Source organism: Lissotriton helveticus, chromosome 3_2, assembly GCF_964261635.1.
Source record: "Lissotriton helveticus chromosome 3_2, aLisHel1.1, whole genome shotgun sequence".
Classification (NCBI taxonomy): domain Eukaryota; kingdom Metazoa; phylum Chordata; class Amphibia; order Caudata; family Salamandridae; genus Lissotriton; species Lissotriton helveticus.
Window position 1 is genome coordinate 398,997,618 of NC_136062.1, and position 20,475 is coordinate 399,018,092.

Consider the following 20,475-nt stretch of genomic DNA (forward strand, 5'->3'; position numbering starts at 1 on the left):
TACCCTAGGACCAGCCTGGACAATCGGACACAGAGGAAGAGGAGTGTCAGAGGGTGCGGTAGTGAATAGGGCGAAAGGGAGGTGTCGGGCGGGCACAGAGTGTGATTCTCAGGGAAGAGCAGCGCAGATGGGGGGAGGTTTATTGCCCATGCATAAGACAGAGAGCGGGGGTGACCAGTGCCTGGGGAAGATGCTTGCGAGGGTGAGGAGCCATGCTACGAATCGACAGCGTGCAGAGAGTGGGTCTGGTCAAGACATCTAAAATGGCTGCCGTGCACGACAAAAGTGTGGCATTTCAAAAAAGGCAAGATGGCGCAGACAATGTTTTTCAACACTTCCTCATTTCCTTCGAATCGAACGTTAACAGACGTTGGGGCATATTACCAAAGTTAAGCGATATTTATCGCTAACGATGCTTACCAACGAATTTTTTACCGCTAAGCATCGTCAGAAATTATCGAAGATAAACCTTGCTATTATCAAGGTTTATCACAAATGCGATAATAAACGGCCGCAATGCATGAATATCGCTAAAAACTCAGCGATATTCATACATTACCGAGCTAATGCTCTTAGCCATGTTATCCACCTCCCATTGGATAACATGGCTAAGAACTGCTCAGGGCAGGTGTTACTTTTTGGAGATATTCGCGCTTAGCGCGAATATCTCCAAAAGTTGGTAATAGGAGATAGATATCTTGCATGTTGTAATGCAAGTTATTGTGGTATATGGAACTCATACCATAATCTCTCAGGAAAGCAGAAACTGATCCTTTTGGGACCGCCTAAAAAGGCCTAGGGGGTGAGGAGTACTCTACTTTGCCCCCTTTTCACGTTCCGAACTATTTTATTTTACTCTCTTCTGTAATTACACAAAATACCAGCGATAAGATGCATCGGAGACACACAGTGAGAGAAAGGAGGCCGGAGATGAAGAAGAGATGTCAAATACACATTGGAGATAATATAGTGGCAGAAGGGAAGTAAATATGAGTAAACTTACCATGTAACATAAAAATGTTGCACTCTATACTATAAGTCTCATTTTATACTACAATCACTTCGCTACAACCTCATAAATTAAAAATAAAAATGAATAATGTCTCAAACAATTTTTGATTTCTAAATATAAATTTGAAAGAACTAGTAACATGTCCTCATCAGCAATGTCCTCATGAAAAGTCTGCAATAATGATTCTTGTAACTCTATGGTCTCCAAACACTCGATAAATTCGCCATCAAGAGATTGATCAAAAAAATCATTCAAGTCATCTCCTCCTTCTGACAATATTTCATTATTGGTGCTGTCCATTTCAATCAATGTAGTGGAATCATTCAAGTCATCTCCTCGTGACAATATTTCATTATTGGTGCTCTCAATTTCAATCAATGTAGTGGAATCATTCAAGTCATCTCCTCCTTGTGACAATATTTCATTATTGGTGCTGTCCATTTCAATCAATCTAATGGAATCATACAAGTCATCTCCTCCTTGTGACAATATTTCATTATTGCTGCTCTCAATTTCAATCAACGTAGTGGAATCATTCAAGTCATCTCCTTGTGACAATATTTCATTCTTGGTGCTGTCCATTTCAATCAATCTAATGGAATCATACAAGTCATGTCCTCCTTGTGACAATGTTTCATTATTGGTGCTCTCAATTTCAATCAATGTAGTGGACAATTCAAAAGAAATTGCCACGGTCTCTTCATTGTGAGCCATTTTATTTTGAAATTGCTTGCTGTAAATTGCAGAAAAAAATAATCACTTTCATTTATCGTTTTTAGTAATACATAATATAAAACTAACTTTATCAAGTATTTAGTATAACAGAAGGACTGCAAATAAATAACAGAAAACATTTTTCAAATTATCTTCAAGTGTACAACATAGTTCCCCTTACAAATTAACAACTCACCTTTTTAAAAGTAGGAAAAGTGTTAGTACTGTGTAAATCAAACACCAGAAATTCACCACCAAAAATTCCTCACAAATGTACCTCAGACAGTAGTATCACAAAATGGCTGTGGTTTCCTCTCATTTGACATATATACATAACCAATTAACTTTCATCACACACAAATACAAAACCAAAGTAACATTTTAATTGGTTCTAAATTTCAACACTTTCAAATGTGTTTTCCCCATGCAATTTTCCATAGGACATTTACATACGTCTACAGCCTGAATGGCTGAACGGAATTACACCAAACTTGGCAAAATGGTACATCAAACCTAAGAGGTCAGGAAGGATCTACTATGCCCCCTTATGGTCATTTCCCCCTTCGCTTTGGCCTCCTCTTGTCTCTCAATCCTACCGAGAGACAAGATGGCGGCCGCTACGGACTGTTTGGAATGTTGACAGACGCCGGAGAACCAATCAGCTTCGCAAAGCTCCGTAACGCGAAAAGTACGCGAAGCGGAGCGCTGTTACAGATATATATCTTTTTTTGAACGTTAATTTCTCAAAATCCACTGGAGCACATATATTGAGACCTAGCAAAGGCACATCGGGCTACCAGTCCCTAATATTTTACCAAGTTTCGTGCAAATCCATTCAGCCCTTCGATTATTATTATTATTTTTTTTTTTTGCCCCGCGGGGCCCTTTTAAAACCTCCACATCAAACCTAGGGGGTCAGCGAGGATCTACTATTCCCCCTTATGGTCATTTGCCCCTTCGCTTTCGCCTCCTCTTGTCTCTCGATCCTACCGAGAGACAAGATGGCGGCCGCTACGGACTGTTTGGAATGTTGAGACGCCGGAGAACCAATCAGCTTCGCTTCACAAAGCTCCGTTGCGCGAAAAGTACGCGTCCTGGGCCGCTGCCCAGTACGCTGTTATAGATATATATCTTTTTGTAAACGTTAATTTCTCAAAATCCACTGGAGCACATATATTGAGACCTACAAAAGGCACATCGGGCTACCAGTCCCTACAATTTTGCCAAGTTTCGTGCAAATCCATTCAGCCGTTCGCGCTAAAAGTGAGGCCAACCGCCCTATGGAAATTAACATGGGAAAAACGCGTTTTGGGACCCCCCTTTTTTCTCGGCCCCCCCTTGACGAACCCCCCCAAAATTTTCAGGGGCTGCTCAGAAACAACATGTGCCATTTTCCTGAAAATTTCAGCCAATTCCGTCCACAAACGCCAAAGTTATTAGACATAGAATTTTCAAAAATCCCATAGGGAAAAAATCCTAACTATATATACCTACTGGCGACCGCCAGTAGGTAATAGATAGATAGATATATATATATAGATAAATAGATAGATAGATAGATATAGATGCATATATATATATATATATATATATATATATATATATAGCTGCAAATCTATATAAGTACAAATATAAATGCATGCATACATATATATATATATATATATATATATATATATATATATATATATATATATATATATATATATATATATATATATATATATATATACCAATGTAGCTCCTCCTCGAATTTCTAGGCGTCTCAGGTCACAGCCTCGCACACCAGCAAACAAGGGAGACGAACTACAAACGAATCAGCTTAAGTAGTTTATTTAATCCACAGAGATCAGCTACGCGTTTCTGGCAAGTTATGCCCTTGATCACGCTGCAACATGGTAATAGACTAAATGCTTTTTATGCAGTGTTAGAGAGACACCCCCTCACAGTGACATCATGTATCATGTGATAAGTAAACAGTGAAAAAATACTACCACTGAATGTTAAATCAATTTGAACCGCACAAAATCATATTTCTGGATAAATCCAAATATTAGGCATAGATCCTACAAAGGTAATAATGATGTGTAAATGCATACATCACAGAACTCAAAAACATTAACTGTATAAATACAGAACCAATAATGCGAAATACCTTGGATATAAGCAATGTACCAATTGATACAGCCTCAATGTAGTAAGCCTGAAGTAATTCATAGGCTTAACATTATGTGCAAATCTAGCTCAAAACATCAGTAGACAATAAAGTGCTAAGTGAGAGTAAAATGTGTGTGCAAAGAGTGCGAGAAATAAAGTGCAATACCATTCATCATAAAAGATAAAGACATCACGATATAAGGAACTTCTCAGATCCCTGAGATCAGTAGACTGTATATCATTCATCAATACAATTCATCTCTTAACAATAAATAATATAAAAAAGTTATTAAAAACCCAATAAATATATATATATGTATGTGTTATATATTACGTACTGGCGGTCGCCAGTAGGTAGTTATAGTTAGGACTGAGTTTCCATAGGAAATCCGCAACATTCTATTTGGAATAACTTTGGCGCCGGTCGACGAATCTACGCAAAATTCTTCAAGAAGATGGGGTGCTCTGCTCCGCTCCTATCCTGAAAGTTTCGAAGTGATTTGTCAAGCGGGGGGCGAGAAAAAATGGGGGTCCCAAAACGTGTTTTCCCAATGCAATTTTCCATAGGGACCTTTAGCCGCGTCTACAGCCCGAACTGCTGAACGGAATTACACCAAATTTGGCAAAAAGGTAGAGTTTTATTCACAGATCACGCTTTCTGTTAAATGGTGTAAATCTGTGCAGTAGTTACTGAGAAAATCAAAAGTAAAATCATAGCTATATCTATGGACGAAGTAGGGTACGCGTATCCTCCGAGGATCATGCGCGTAGCTTTACGAGCACGAGCTGCATGCTAATTGGTATCAACTGTCTGTCAACACTCCAAACCAGGAAGTGTTGGCTGCCATCTTGTGTTTTGGTAAAACGGGGGCACAAGTAAAAAAAAAGAAAGGCGCAAAACGCAAAAAGGGAGAAGGGTAGAAACACCCTGACACCCTAGGCCTGCTCGGGGGATCCTACAAGGACCCCCTGAAGCCTGCATTAGTGCTAATTAGCCCCCGGGGGGCTAAGTCCCGGGGGCAATGTGCTTTATTATAATGGGTGGCCCAGAGGGGCCCCCCAGCCCCCGGGGACCGCCACCCCCGGGGCTTCTTCAAAATGGCCACCCCAAGGGCTCGATTATAATGTACGCGGGTGGGCTCACGGGGGCCCCCGCAGCCCCGGGGACCACCACCACCGGGGCTATTTTGAATTCGGTGGGGGGCTCTCAGGCCCACCCAGCCCCGGGGACCGCCATCCCCCCGGGGCAAGAATTTAAAGTATGCCGGGGGCTCATGGCCCCCCCCACTGCCCCGGGGACCGCCACCCCCCTGGGCTTGAAACTAATGGGTGGGGTGGCTCTCAGGCCTCCCCAGCCCCGGGCACCGCCACCCCCCGGGGCTTAAGAAAATTGGGTAGGGTGGCTCTGAGGCCTCCCCAGCCCCGGGGACTGCCACCTCCCAGGGCTTCAAAGGAATGTGGGAGGGGGGCCCGCCAACCCCCAGGGCCGGCTCCTGCAGTGTCCCGGGGTGTCCACCCCCGGGACACTGATGTTTGCAACGGCAGGGCGGGAGCCTCGCGGCTCCCACCCTGCCATTGAAAACGGCTTTGCTTCATTGAAGCGAGAGCAGGGAAACCTGCTCTCGCTTCACGGGGCGCGTTTGCACAGTGGTGAAGGGAGGGGGAGAGGCCTGAGTTCACATGTGTGCAAACACCCCGTGACGCGGTTTAAGTTGGGGAATTAATTTCTTGTCAGTACTGAGGGTCCCTGGGGGCCAACTAACCCACCAGCTACCTCCAGTAAGCGCCACGGAGCTGCGTTGCAGAGTGTTGTAAAAAAGGGTGTGGCCTCTGAATGCCTCTCTGCAACGCAGACTCCTGGCGCTTACTGGAGGTACCTGGTGGGCTAGATGGCCCCCAGGGGACCTCAGGATTCAAGGGCACTTAATCCCGCAACTAAAAACGCGCCACAGGGCGTGTTTGCACACATGTCACTTCAGACTCCGCTTCCTTCCTTCACTATTGTACAAATATTCCTCTAAAATCAGCCGAACTACGAATTCCGATTTACTCACCTGTTATCAGGAGAGAACCCAGTGCGGCATCTTTTATCCCTGCACTGACCCTGAAAAGTAATTCTAAGCGTACTTACAGTAACTTGTATTTCCTCCCATAGGAATCCATTGTGGGGTTTTCAGCAGATTTCTAAGTGTTGATTTTTGAAACGTACAAATATTCCTCTAAAATCAGCCGGACTACAAATTCCGATTGACTCACCTGTTATCAGGAGTGACCTCAGTGCTGCTTCTTTTAGCCCAGCACTGACCCTGAAAAGTAATTCTAACCATACTTACCAGTAACTTGTATTTCCTTCCATAGGAATCCAGTGTCTATTTTCACAAACTACAAATATTCCTAAAAACTCACCTGTATGACTTAAACACATTCTTTCAACTGTTTACAGGAGAAGCACCAGTGCTGGATGCAGGATACACCACTGAGTAGGAAAATGGAACGATAACACTTCTTACCTGCTAAGTGAATTACCTTCCATAGGGTAACATCGAGTGGTTTCATTAGGAAATTCTTTGTAAGTGTGGAGTTTCGGAACTTCAAAATATTCACCTAAAATCAGCCGAACTATGAATTCCGATTTACTCACCTGTTATCAGGAGTGACCTCAGTGCTGCTTCTTTGAGCACAGTACTAATCTTGAAAAGTAATTCTAACCGTACTTGTATTTCCTTCCATAGGAATCCATTGTCTGGTTTTCACAAGAAAAGTTTCTAAGTGTCTATTTTCACAAACTAAAAATATTCCCTAAAAATTGCCAGCATGACTTAAACGCATTCTATCAACTGTTTACAGGAGATGCCCCCGTGTTGGATCCAGTAACCACCACTGAGTAGGTAAAAGTAACGTTAACACTACTTACCTACTAAGTGAATTTCCTCCCATAGGATAACATTGGTGAATCTATGTGAAAAAGTTTCTAAGTGGCAAATTTTAAAATACAATAATATTCCTTAAAAATCACTACTGTAACCAAAACGCTTTTACTTAACTGTTTACAGGAGATGTCCAAGGACTGAATCTAGGATCCAGTCCTGTGGTTAGAAAAGTAATCCATAAAGTAACTAATTGCATTTGACTAGAAATTCACATTGAGCTCAATGTTGCATTGTGTCTGAAAGTGTGTCGCGCATTACAACAACTGTAACTCCTGTACTTAGAAGACAATTGCCTATTTGGAAAGTATTTAAACTAAAGTAATTCATTCTGAGAAAATATATTTTGTAATGTAATGTATAATGTAATTATAATGTAATTTAAAAAATAAAATATCTAAAAATAAATTGTTTAAAAAAAATGTAGAAAATCAGTATAAAAAATAAATAAAAATAACAATAAATACATTTAAAAATTGTTATTTACAAAACATTTGAAATTCACTGAAAAACCATATGTTTCAGACATGTTATAGTTCGGCATTAGCATTTAAAAAACCTTTGAAATTCACTGAAAAAACCATAGGTTTCAGACATGTTATAGTTAGGAATTAGCATTTTAAAAAAACTTAAGAAATTCACTGAAAAAAACACAGGTTTTAGGGGTGTAATAGTTAGTTGGACATTTCAGTCGTACAAAACCATTGAAATTCCCCCGTTATAGTTAGTTGTACTAACTATAACTCGCGCGCCCGCAATATACTGCTGATGATGTCACATAATACATCATTCATGACATGGTCAGTGAGATCACTGAAGACATCACTGATGACATCTCAAATGACATCACTGGTGACATCATCCATGCGACAAACTGATACACCTCATCATACAGTAGCATAACCTTTCGATACTCATTATAAAATATGAAGTAGCATATTTGAAACCATTGACACACCAGTATAGGTTTCTAAAACCCACTCAGTGATTCCTATATCTACACACATCTAAACAGTTACCTATAGATTCACTCATACATGCTAACAAAGATCAATAGAACACTATTAAATATACTTATACACCTACATCAAGATTACACACCAGCACACATCCTATTCACTTATGCAGTCATTCTACTCACTTATGCAAACAGTTGATCATACTTATATTTACTAAGCTACACACTTACACAAACACCATTTTATTTATTGACATAGATAGTAACTCATACTTAGTATGTTATAAAATCACTATTACAAGTATATAGTTATCCATACGTCACCCATACAATCACTGAGTCTTATGTACAGTTATTTATATACAACAACTGTCACATACACTGCTTTTTACATTTCTAGTTTCTTGGACATGTATCATTGAGAAATATATTTACTCATCACCACACCCATATAGAGATTCACTCACCCAAACAACTGTTTCCACATGCAGTCTTAACCTTATATACCTACTAAATCAACTATTTACACATCTTTGGACAGTCACACACCTCCCACCCAACCACACACACATTCGTTCACTATCCCATACAAATACTCACTTAATTAATTAATAACTAATATAGACTTTCACATAGCTAATACCCAACTTATGTAGTAGTTTACACAACAAGAGATAGACTGATACAGGTATTCACAAAGTTTAATCACTATCCCATATATTTAGTGAGACACTTTAAATCCGTCACTTAGACAGTCAATCACATTGCTGCTAAATCCTCCATTCAAACACTTATACATGCTGTCAGTCTTCAAGGCAGATTGCTATATATATATATATATATATATATATATATATATGTGTTTTCTTCCAAAGGCTCTGCAGCAAAGGAGCACTCGACAGCAGGCAAGTTTCAAAACTTCCATTTATTGCATGTAGTGGGCGAATCAGCTCCCGTAATTTTTCCTGTAAGCCGACGCGTTTCAGTGCTGTCTGCACTTTCTTCTAGGGCTAAATGGCAATGCGGTATCGTGAGGAAGTCTCCGCTGTGTTTAGTAGTGCAGTCTCGTATGTGCTTGGTAGCACGTGATCCCTTGCAGTGAATTCTGGGATTTGAAGTACTTGCTGCCATTCGTTTTTACTCACAGTGAGTTCCGCAATGACATTATAATTATACAAGTTCGCAGCGGTAATGTGACAAGCGGAGACTGCCTCACGATACCGCATGAATAAAAATGGATGGAAAAAAGACAAGGTTTTGGCATTTTTTCCCTTCTTGCAAATTTGGTGTGTCTGATGGGGCGAATTTGGGTTTTTGAGCTCACAAGGGGCGCTTTGTGAGCTCATCCGTGGCCCTATTTAGGATGAGAGGGGTATCAAGACACACTGCCCAGCCCTCCAAATAACAAGCATTGAAAATGCAATAGGTCTCGCCTTTGATTAAGTTAAAACCATTTGCTTTGCTGATAGTATTGTATAGCAAAGCAAATGGCTTTTACTTAATAAAAGGTGAGACCTATTGCATTTTCAATGCTTGTTTTGGTATGCTATCCTCCACCCAGAGGTAGACCAACTGGTAGTATAGTAGTGATAAGTGATACATAGTGTTACGGTGAGGTGAGTTAAAATAGCCTACATCTCCAATCTCACATTTCGGCAGTCACGAATGAGTTCTACAATCAGTCTCAAGTAACTTTCACGGTCAAAGCGACAATTTTCAAAATGTTGATTATAGTGGTTTCCATGGTACTTTTTTAGTTTCCTGAAAGCTGCTGGTTGAATGTCATGATATGAAGGGCACACAGATCAACTACCAGAACATGATGAATGAAGGAAAGTATATAAAGGTTTAATAGAAATAAGTCAAGTTGTATGTACTTTGATGATTGGTTGTTGTGTGTGTGTGTGAGAGAGAGATTTAGAAAGTGACAAGAGATCCATCCACCTACATCACACCTTCACAGGCACTCACCTCCATCCTTTCCTTCTGAACTCCAGAGGGGGCGATGTAGATTTCATCCCTGGAGGAAGAAACACACAAAGAGGTTTAGAAGAAAAAAAGCAGAGGGCGTTCATCTTGGTCTGTCAATCTGAGGACACACAACACGAACCACCGCAGAGACTCTTAAGTAGTAACGTGTGATACAACATGAACCCCCGCAAAGACTCTTCAGTAGTAATGTGTGATACAACACAAGTACACGGAGGGGGTTAAAGTGCTGTGCAGTAAGATCCACTCAGTAGCGTATGTATCCTGGCACCAGCAGTGCTGGTACACTGTTACCGCTGCCCTTGACTGCCAACCCATGAATTCAGATCACCTCACACGGAAAGAGAGAGGCCCCTCTAAACCAAGGAGACAGGATCACTTGAGACAAACATAAATCAAACTCCCCAGGTAATGTGATGCTGTGGGTACCTTTAACCCCATGGAGGCAGGAAAACATCACACCTTTCACTCTATGGAGGTCGGATAATCTCACACCTTTCACCCTATGGAGGTAGGCTAACATCACACCGTTCACCCTATGGAGGTAGGATAATCCCACACCTTTCACCCTATGGAGGTAGGATAACATCACACCTTTCACCCTATGGAGGTAGGATAATCCCACACCTTTCATCCTATAGAGGTCGGATAACCCACACCTTTTACCCCATTGAGATGGATAACATCACACCTTTCACCCTATGGAGGTAAGATAACATCACACCTTTCACCCCATGGAGGCAGGATAACATCACACCTTTCACCCCATGGAGGCAGGATAACATCACACCTTTCACCCTATGGAGGTAGGATAATCCCACACCTTTCACCCCATGGAGGCAGGATAGCATCATACCCTTCACCCTCTAGAGGAAGGATAACCTCACCATTAACCACCTCATGGAGGCAGGATAACCTCACACCTTTCACCCCAATGGAGGCAGGATAACATCACACCTTTCACCCCATGGAGGCAGGATAACCTCACACCATCCACCACCTCATGAGGCAGGATTACCTCACACCATCCACCACCTCATGAGGCAGGATAACCTCACACCATCCACCACCTCATGGAGGCAGGATACAATCACACCTTTCACCCAATGGAGGCAGGATAATCTCACACCTTTTACCCTAATGGAGGCAGGAAAACCCAATCCCTTTTCACTCCTTTCATCCTGCCGTTGTTGTGTAAGTGGTATGAATATGCACTCACACCACCGTGTAACAGAATGTCAATGCTCTTTAATCTAATAAAATGTAATGTCGGCTGTTGCATGGACATGGAACGACCTCACTCAACTGGGTTCAAGCAGGAGCGGCATGGTGAGCAAACAATCAATGGATTTAGGCCCAGATCTCTGTACTGGGGTGAATGTATGACATTGTTCCGCATTCTGTCCATCAACAGTTATTTTTGCATTTATCACCCTGAGTGGGACGGGGATGCTCAGATAGGTGTCCCGTCCTTTCCATGCCACTGGAATCAAGCTATCTTGGCTAAAGAGGGGTGAAACCCCGAAACCGGTCCTAGGATGCTTGTTTCCAATCCAGGGAGGACCTGGCTTGGCAGTACGGGCTAGACTGTACCCATGGGGCACCGGGTCAAGACTGATTTGCATATGGCTGGGTTCAAACTGGAATGGAATGGTGAGCAAAAAAACGATGGATTTAGGCCAAGATCTCTGTACTGGGGTGAATGTATGACATTGTTCTGCATTCTGCTCATCAACTGTTGTTTTTGCATTTGTCACCCTGAGTGGGACGGGTATGCTCAGACGTGAGTCCCGTCCTCTCCATGCCACTGGAGTCAAGCTATCCTGGCTGAAAAGGGGTGACACCCCGAAACTGGTCCTAGGATGCTTGTTTCCAATCCAGGGAGGACCTGGCTTGGTAGTTCGGGTTAGACCGTTCCCATGGGGCACAGGGTCAAGACTGATTTGCATATGGCTGGGTTCAAACTGGAAGGGCATGGTGAGCAAAAAAACAATGGATTTAGGCCCAGATCTCTGTACTGGGGTGAATGTATGACATTGTTCTGCATTCTGTCCATCTACTGTTGTTTTTACATGACCTCCCTTAACACATCAGAGCCTCCTCCTCACTTCTTGAGTTCCGCAAGAAGCTGAAGACCTGGCACTACATATGCTAATACCTGTCCTAGAGCCTGGATACCCTCTCAGGTGATTAGTGAGCTATACATAGCGTAACACACACCAAAACTAAATTTGCAAAAACAAGCAGTTGTAGAGCTTAGGACAAACTAAGAGGCATGAAAAATGGCATTACGCTGTTCCACCTGTGTGCTTATTTCGGGAATTCAGTGGTCGAAGTGGGTGGGATCGGAAGGGCATGGCGTGCCCCTACTTTTTCAATTTGATACAGTCCGTTCCCCTGCTTCTTTTTATTAAAAAAGAGCCCCAGGAATGGGCCATATTAAAATGATAGCTGCCTTAATCATTCAGCCGTGTCCTCTGTTTGGTGCATATCGTGGAAGGCCTCAGCAGTGCCCACGACCTCCTCCCCCTTCCCCTCTGTATCTGGGGACAGGAGCCTGAAAAACAACACTGAAAGGGCTGTCAGTGGAAAAACTGCTACCTCTGATGGCTCTAATTGTGCAGTGATTAACAGCTCATTTACAGCCGACGCTACCTGGCTGACCCCACTGTGACCAAAACAATAGTCACATCAGGAAGCTTTGGTGGCCCCGCCCTGACCTACTATGCCCTTTATTTTCGGGCTCACCCAGACTGACAGACACCACCTACTGAAAAAGAAGAAAAGGGATTCAGTGAGGAATCAGCTGGCTGGCTGCAAATTAGCTCTCCATCCAGCCAGAACTGGAAAATAGGAGGAAGGCAGGTACCCAGCTGACCCAGCATCTCCTGGATATTGTTCTGCGTGCCTGCCCAGAGGTCCCCAGCCCCTCCTTTACAGCTCTGCTCTTTTCTCCGCACTGGGGTCTGCAAGAGGACCCTGGACTGCCTCTGAACTCCATGCTCGCTCATAAATAAACATCAAGTAAGTTGGGAAAATTAAAGAATACCTTGGTGCATTTTTTTTTTTACAAACGTTTAATGTCTTACTCAGCTTTTCTTCTTATGTTATTTTATTTAATGTGTCTTATGTTATTAGATTTATTGTGTACGGCTGCTCTGTCAATGTTCAGGGATGTGGTCTTTTATAAACATAGGAGCAGTTTTACAACAACTGCCGCATCCCTGCATATCAGCAGGGATGCGCCAGTTATTGTGCACCGCGGCTCCGCCACAATGGATGCGCCGCACCATGGGGCAAAAATGGTACAGATGCGTGATGCATCTGTGCCGTAAACGCGGCGCATTGCTGGAGTTGCGTTGCAATGCGACGCAGCTCCAGCAATGCTCTGGGGGTCCCTATCTGTACAATGCTAAGGGTTGTGACGCAGCATGGGCTCAAAAGTGACTGAGTGAAAAATTGTAGATTACACTCAGCCAATTTTGGGAGGCGTTCCTGCGCCGGAAAGCCCCCCTGCGCAGGAAACGCCTACTTCAACTACAGGGCGTTACAACGTGATGCATCTCCCAGATGCGTCACTTTGTAAATTTTGTAAATACCCCGCACCATGGTGCATCTTTTGCGCCGCCGCTGCGTCACAAGAGCAGCGTAAAAGAGGTGCAAGGGGCTTGTAAATCTGCACCATACTGTTGACCTTTAAAAAAAAAATGTGTATAAGCAGCACGAGTTCTGTGACCCCCAACACGGGAGCCCCTTTCAGACGCCATCCAGGGTCTGGCTGTGAAAACAAATAGGTCCGGCAGTAAGGTCAGACTGGCCATACCGGGCATGGGACAAGAGGCTAGAGGGGTGGGAGGCTGGTTTTGTAACTGGGGACTGGTTTTGCGGCAGTGCTGCAAAATCAGAACCCAGTAACAAAACAAGCATTTGCAATGCAATAGGTTCTCGCATTTATGAAATTTTAAGCTATTTGCATTGTAAATGACAATGCCTTTTATTTCTCTATTTTCAAAACGAACATATAGATAAAAGGTTTGTCATTTACAATGCCAGTAGCTCAAAATCTTGCAAATGCGAGACCTATTGCATTGCAAATGCTTGTTTAAAGCCCTTCCAAGAATGTGTGTAGACCACAAACTTACCAGGATCCCAAAACGTAACGCAGATACTGAAAACAAACAAATAAATGTAATTCTTTTAAAAAGCATTTAAAATGTTAATTTCTTTCCTGTTTACACAAAATCACACAGTACATTCGTGTTTTAATAGATCACAGAGTTACCACCTCAAGGTGAGAAGACTGAAACAAAACTTTGTTGCAAGAATGTAGCAGCCAGGCTGCTTGACGCTTTATTCTCAAAGATGTTATCTTGTGCAATAAAGAATTCTGAAGTAGACAAAGTTAATGAACCTTAAGGACTGTGAACTGCCCCATACCACTATATGTTAAAGTGACGCCAAGACTCAAATGGTTGTTTTGTACTATGAATTTGCAGCTGTCTGGGAAAAAAATAGAAAATTTCTTATCGAACTGAATTTGTACAAAGCTGTTCTAATGTGCTCCAGGCTAAATATAAAGTCATGCTTGCACAGCTACACGCAATTTCTCAAAAAGGGTGTAAGTAATTGAAGTTTACGGCAATATACACTCCTTAATAAGAGTTAATTTTAAAGTTCATAAACAAAAAATCAAACGACCTTGAAACCATTTAATGCTAACGTGTCTTTGTTACAAAGAAATATGCCCTTAACTGGTAACCATGTAATGTGCTTTAAAGCCCTCTGGTTGTGTGTCTGCCGCTGTGAGCAGGTCATAGCCACGTGTAAACAGGACGCAAACTCTTTAATACAAGCAATTGGAGTGCAATAGGTCTCGTATTTACGCGAGACCTATTGCATTACAAATGGGAGGCATCACGGACAATGGGAGGGGGGGGAAGGCATCACGAACAATGGGAGGGGAGAGGCATCACGGACAATGGAAGGGTGCGGGGGAGTGAAAGGCATGGACAACTGGGGATGGGGAAGTGAATGGCACAGACAACGGGAGGGCGGGGGAGTGAAAGGCACAGACAACGGGAGGGAAGGCGGGAGTGAAAGGTACAGACAATGGGAGGGGGTGGGGTGGAGTGAAAGGCACGGACAACGGGAGGGGGCAGGGAGTGAAAGCACGGACAACAGGAGGGAGGGTGGAGGAGTGAAATGCATGGACAGCACACACGGACAACGGGAGGGAGGGCAGGGGGGAGTAAAAGCCATGGACAATGCACGGACAACGGGAGGGAGGGAGGAGTGAAAGGCACAGACAATGGGAGAGAGGGGGGAGTGAAAAGCACGGACAACGGGTTGGAGGGTGGGACGGGGTAGGGTAAAGAATACAGCAAAGCACGTCCTGCGTGGAGTGGGAGAACCTCATTAACGAAAATAGTGCTCCTAGTCTAAAATAACACCCACCATGTAACACATGAAGTAAAGGGGTCAGTCGCCATGGAAGATGACAAATGGAGAGGAAGCGGTACTAAGGAGGGACTAACAAGCCTATCGACAAATCTGAAACCAGCATATAGGGTGGACAATGACATAAGCCAATGGCAAATATGGGCGGATAGTGGGTGGAGCTTCTACTACTCCATACTCGAGAGCTTCTACTCCGTACTCCTCTACAATAAGCCTTGAAGAGCATGGCATTTGCGCTGGCTCTAGGCTCGACCTAACCAGCAGAACTGTGCAACAAAATGACTATCTCTTAAAAAAACATAACTCACTGCAGAGTTTCTTGTAAACCCAGTAGTTTTTCTGCAACTATAAAAGTGTAAAGACTGATATCTCTGATTGTTTATCTTCCTGCTGGAGATAGATTGGAGATTTGTTCATTGGCAGTTTTGTGTTTTGACTCATCTAATGTAACGCACAGGGGTAATATGCCTGTTGCAAAGAAGGTGCACCATACAGATGGCAGAAAGGTATTTAATGTTCCAAAGTTCTAAGTAAATAATGGGAAAGCTGGATCTTCTCAGTTTTTGCTTAAAAAGTGTCAAGCACCGACCAGAATCGGCATCAATAGCTAAACTGCAGATTAGTTTTGTCAACGGTTGGTCCCTTTGTATATGAGAGATGACTAGTAGAAATTGGGATAGTATTATGGCTTCTCTGCCAAAAAGATGTTTGCACAGTAAAGCATAGGCAGGAAATGTACAGGAAGGTCAAAAAGGCAAGTAGTCCTGTGGGAGGTTCCTTAGGAATAACATTAATGTGCTTACCTCAGAGGTCTACCCAGAAGCCTTCTTGTGATGATATGTTGTGCAGAAAGCTTTGTACAAAACTGCTCAAGTGTATCCACAGCCACATCTCCGGCCACCTGAGGGACCTGCACTGGCTCCCCGTCAGCAAGAGAATCACGTTCAGATTCCTCACCCACGCACACAAGTCCCTCCAAGACCTGGGCCCCAAGTACCTCAACGACCGCTTGACTTTCTACATGCCCACCCGCCAGCTACGTTCAACAAACCTCGCCCTCGCTGCCGTACCACGCATCTGAAGAGCCACCGCCGGAGGAAGATCCTTCTCCTACCTGGCGGCCAAGACATGGAACTCCCTACCCGCCCACCTTCGGCTGACCCAGGACCATCTCGCCTTCAGGAGACAACTCAAGACCTGGCTGTTCGAGCAATAGCAGACCCCCCCCTTCCCCCAAGCGCCTTGAGACCCTCCGGGTGAGTAGTGAGCTATACAAATGCTATGATTGATTGATTGATTGATATAATTCACACAGGAACCCAATTCAAAGGATATTCAGAAAGAATCTGTGTCTTAATAGTGATCCATGACGTTTAGATCAAATAAGCATACATATCTACAATAGTGCATTTAAAAAGGCTTTACAGTAACTGGGCCGGACTGGCCGTACCATACATCAGACGTTTCCCGGGGTGTCTGGAAGGATAGGGGGTCGATTTAGTTAGTGGTGGCCGGTTTTGTAGTAGTGCTAGAGTTTTTTTAATTACTGCAAAGTTCCTTGTATATTTAGCAGGCTCCGGGCAACAATAAAAGTTTCAAGATAACTCTGGTGATCCATGTACCTGAAGAGAGAGATGGGAGGGAGTTTTGTCTATTAGCTGTTTTAACGCATTTAAGGTAGTGCAGAGGGTTAATATGCCTGATGCAAAGAACGTGTACCATGCATATCAAAGAACAATAATTTATGTGGATAGCTCAGTGGGTTACTGCTTTTTGTTCACTTCCCGAATGAAAATATAATTTTGCCTTTTACTGTCAAGATCTCTCTCAAGTTTTTTGTGTGTAGAAGAGTTAGCCAAGCCAGACAGTTCAAAGGTATCCTTTGCAGGACACTTGAATACAAAATGCCTATTTTTGAGCAGCTAGCTGGCTGACATGAATGTGGAGGACTCCTGGTGGGTTTCCGTGAGTCAGATCACATTCTCCTGAAGAGTCCCTTTCTCTTCTGAGCCCTGCTTAACCATGTCCATGCTGTCCAGGAATGCAACAAGGGCACACCTGTGTACAGGAGGAGCCTTGTATTCATGTCCTCAACGTTTGAGACAAAAATTATTGATTTCTGAACAATGAGTGTAAAATCATTAAGATAACATGTTGCTCCTGCTTATATTTCGCATGCTTTACATAATCTTGCATTCCCTATGAGTGTTTGCTTTTTCCAGGATGTTATTTTTCTTCAGGCAATGCATAATTTGAATTGAATCACATCCAGGTGTTTATAATGGGGCAGAATTGGGTTGTAGCTGAAGACAGTGAAAGTTTCTCTCAGTGGGGCAGAAGGGTGTTCCGGGGGGATAGGATGTGGGGAACCTGGTTCGGCCTTCATGACTAGTCCACAAGACCACTCTCCTGAGGGAGCACATTCCCCTACTAGACCTTAGAGGGCCCAGCTAGACCTTAGAAACCCTGGTATCTTAGCACCTTGAAGGCCTGTCCACCACAATCCATACTGAAGTTCACCTCCAGTCTTGCAGGCAGGCCTAAAAAGCAGCACACCCTAGAGCTGCAGTGAATGTGTCACTGAGGTCACATGACCCTTGAGGCCAGTCCCCCTCACTCATTGGTGCCTCCATTGGCTTTGATCTAGCAGTACTGATGCAACTCACCAGGGGTTGGCATTGCAGGATATGCATGCACACCAGACTAAGGGGCATGTTTACAAGGGCCTTGCGCCATCCTTGCTCCATGCAACGTGGTACATGCACAACACAAAGCTCCAAGTCATATTTTAAAAGCCACGCAAAGCCGCTTTGCAAGTCTTGAACTCTACTCTATGTTTGAGTCTCATAATTTCAGAGTTGATGCTTTTGTAATTCTCATTGCTAACTAACTCGAGTAGCAATTACACAAACTACTAACTACTAATAAATGTGTATCTCATTCATCTGATACTGCTAAAAGCATCTGCAAAACCATTAGGTTTGGGTTGTCTATGTCTAGATACAATAACAGGAAACTAAGAAGCATCTACTGCTGGCTTCAAGACATGTTGCGTGAAGCATGTAAAAAATGTAGGAATACAATTTTGTATTGACCTAGTGGCACAGAATGATGTAATCAACAGTGCTCCCCAACACGTGGGGCCTCCTGTCGTAGAATTTATAGCCGCATTTTATGTTCAGAAGTGGTAAGAAAAAGGGAGAAGTGCTGATGAAAGAAACTGCATGGCTTGGACACAAATGGCTTATGATTCCACTTATATGCGTATTTTTGACATTCTATGATTGAAAACGTATCCCACATTGTAAATGTATTTTATTGTCAATAACTCATATTAAACCTCAAATAAACGTGTATCTATTGGTTGCATTAAATAATCTTTATAAGCTGTAACTGGTCAGTGAAATGCCAAACATACTAAAAATTAGGATGTTTTGCTTTTTCTAGCCACACCTTTGACTTCGCCCACTCAGATTATTCCCGCCCCCTGATGCTCCGCCCACAGTTCCCCTACTTTCTTTTCCCACTTCGACCACTGGGGGCATTATGTGATGGGTGAACAAAAATGAGTCATATTTTGTGTATTTTTGTTAAGAAGTACCCCTTGAATTAAACATCAAATAACCATTCATCAAGCTAGAACACGTAGCTTTATATCCATAGCTCTGACTGTAAGACAGTGACACCCACCCCCTATGCCTTTAGGTCCTGGATCAGAGTTACCATATTTTTGCAGTTCCCTCTGATATGCAGAGGTTCGGACTGACAGTCCAAACACTGTGTGCCAAATTACATTTGCTTTTCGTTTATGCTGTTGTGCAGTGACATCTAGTGGAAAGTGGGTCAAACTGCATCAAAAGAATGTCTGAATACTCATCAATCCATTGAAGATTAAATGCAGCCTTCCAGAGGACGCAGCTGATTGTTTATGAAAGTCTAACTGGGGAAACATTCATAGCTGACCTAAAAAGCAAATCCATCCATTGCATTGGCTGTTCGTATTGACCTTCAAAGGCAAATAACGTTTTCTTGTTTTCTACTCAATCGTTTTATTTCTTTTAGCCTGTTATCTGGTCTTATTCTCTTACTTGAAGCAGAGACTTTTTACAATATCTTTGACTGTCTCTGTCTCCTGCCACAAGTGTCTGCTTTTCGGGAAGCATTTTATTTTCCTAAAAGCACTCCCTGAGCGTGCATGAATTTACCCCGTTCCCTGCCTTTTCGCGCTTCTCGCAGCACTTTTCATAAGCACTCCATAGGAGTGTGTATGTTTTTATGATTAAAAAAAAAAAAAACAAAGGTGGTGATGGACGGAGCGTTGACAATACAAACACTCACCCCCAGTCAACTGATCTGGGTTTAATCCATCACCGTTCTTTAGCTCACTCCGCCACCCCAGTTCAGACATGGCTATATGCAAATCAGTCTGACCCTGTGCCTCATGGGAACAGTCCAGCCCGAACTGCCAAGCCATGTCTTCCCTGGACCGGAATCAAGCTTCCCAGGACCGGTTTCTGGCATTACAGCCTTCTTCAGCCGGGCTTGCTTGACTCCAGTGGCAAAGTGAGCAAGGGACTCACGTCTGAGCATACCCTGCCAACTTAGGGCGAACAAAGAAAAACCAAAGGTGGTGATGGACGGAGCGTTGACAATACAAACACTCACCCCCAGTCAACTGATCTGGGTTTAATCCATCACCGTTCTTTAGCTCACTCCGCCACCCCAGTTCAGACATGGCTATATGCAAATCAGTCTGACCCTGTGCCTCATGGGAACAGTCCAGCCCGAACTGCCAAGCCATGTCTTCCCTGGACCGGAATCAAGCTTCCCAGGACCGGTTTCTGGCATTACAGCCTTCTTCAGCCGGGCTTGCTTGACTCCAGTGGCAAAGTGAGCAAGGGACTCACGTCTGAGCATACCCTGCCAACTTAGGGCTCACTAACTTCTCGTTGGTGGCTGAGTGTGATATCTTGCCTCTTCTCCGGTCCCTTAAATCTGGTTCCCCCTCCGATCCCTGCCCTGCCCGGGTACTTTCGGAGGTGGCCAGTATTGTCTGTGGGGATGTTACCCAGATTGTGAATCTTTCTCTCTCGTCGGCTGTGGTGCCTATCAAATGGAAGCAGGCAAAGCTACTGCCGCTTCTGAAGAAACCAGGCCTTGATGCTACTGTTCCCGGAAACTACCGGCCTATTTCCCTTTTGCCTGCTCTAGCCAAAATATGTGAGAAAGTAGTCTTCCGCCAATTGGAAAGTTTTGTGGAG

The 20,475-nt window shown here is 43.4% G+C and overlaps 1 long non-coding RNA gene across 3 annotated transcripts in view; it reads right to left on the bottom strand.

The window, feature by feature from the left end:
- LOC144826029 (uncharacterized) overlaps positions 1-20,475 on the bottom strand; it is a 335,744-nt gene that overhangs the window by 222,664 nt on the left and 92,605 nt on the right. For all 3 annotated transcript variants that reach the window (XR_013609674.1, XR_013609675.1, XR_013609673.1), the window contains one exon: positions 9,740-9,788. This is a non-coding gene — a long non-coding RNA (uncharacterized LOC144826029). The remainder of the gene's footprint in view (positions 1-9,739; positions 9,789-20,475) is intronic.